Raw genomic sequence first — 1,373 nt, forward strand, 5'->3', positions numbered from 1 at the left:
ACGGTCCGCGCGTGAGTTTCAAGCCACCGGGTCCGAGACGCGAACCACGTTCGACTACGTGGGAGTCCAGTGACATAGCCATTACGCTAACTGCTGGTTCCCTATTCCATCTTTCTTAAACGCTTCTGGAGCACCCAAAGCTTGACAGAGGAGCCGGGCGGCTGGGCTCCCTCTCCAGGTGGCAGCGACGCGTGGCTGAGGGCAACTCCGGTTCAAGAGCTAAAGGGCTGGCAGAGGAGCGGGAAGGCAAGCGAGGCGGAGAGGAGTCCCGAGCCTCCCCACCGCGGCCACACACCGACCGCTACCCCTCCCACGCTCCGGGCAGAGGAAGTCACGATCCGCCGGCCCAAGATGGCGCCCTCCCCTCAATAGCCGCGGCGCGAGGGGCGGGGCCGAGCGGGCCACGTGACCGACCCGGCGAAGCGCGGGCAGCCCGGCGGCAGCGCACACGGCGTTGCTGCTCCGCTAGGGGCGTCCTCTCTTGTCCCCGCCCGGCCCCGAACTCCATCCCAAAGGTGGAAGGTCGGAGTGGGGTTAGGAGGGGGGCACGCAGCCGTGCAGAGGCGCAGAGGGGCTGCAGAACGGGGTCCCTGCCTCCTTGCGCCAAAGCGGGAGGGCGACAGCCTTCAGCGAGGGGTCGGGCGGGAGGAGACTCCCGGTGCGCGGGCATGGCATCCCGCTCAGCCATGGGCGCCGTCGGGGTCTCGGGGCTCCGACCCCTGGACTTGGGCATATCATGGGTTTCACATCGTGCTTCAGCCTCGAAGCCAGCAGTACTGAAAAATAGCTCCAGCCAGACGTTCTCCTAGGGGAGGGGCCGAGCCCGTCTGCCCGAGGGGACTCGCGAGAGATGTCCCGGCCCTCGGGGGTGGAGGGAGTGGAGGTGGAAGGGGGCGGCGGGAGCGGAGAGCTCCCTCCTTGACCATCCAGTGCCTCCTCCTGAGTTTCCATCTCTGCCGAGTGGGCTTGGCCGAGATGACCGCCCTGGAGGAGGGACGGGCGACGCTCGGCGGGCTCTGACGGTGCCGCCTTCATGTGGCTGCTGACAGGGACCCAGGAGGGAACCGGCATGGGGCGCAACCTCGCCTCGCTGTCTCCCCGCCTCCCAGGCGCCGGGGTTGGCGATGTGGAGAAGTGAGGGCACTCACTGCCTGCCCCGGCATCTCCAGGACTCCGCCAGGCACCCGCGCGTCCCTCCGCGCCCCGGGCAGGAGAGGCTCCGTGCGGGGGGCTCCGAGGAAGGCGGCGAGCGGAGCCGGACCCCAGCCTCATCATGGGCCATAACCGGAGCTGGGTCTCCCAAAACGCTAGCGAGCCGCGCAACGCGTCCAGCGGGGAGGCAGCGGGCGCCAAACGCAGCGCGCTCGGGGAGC

The sequence above is a fragment of the Tupaia chinensis genome, unplaced genomic scaffold (assembly GCF_000334495.1).
Source record: "Tupaia chinensis unplaced genomic scaffold, TupChi_1.0 Scaffold000605_1, whole genome shotgun sequence".
Lineage (NCBI taxonomy): Eukaryota > Metazoa > Chordata > Mammalia > Scandentia > Tupaiidae > Tupaia > Tupaia belangeri.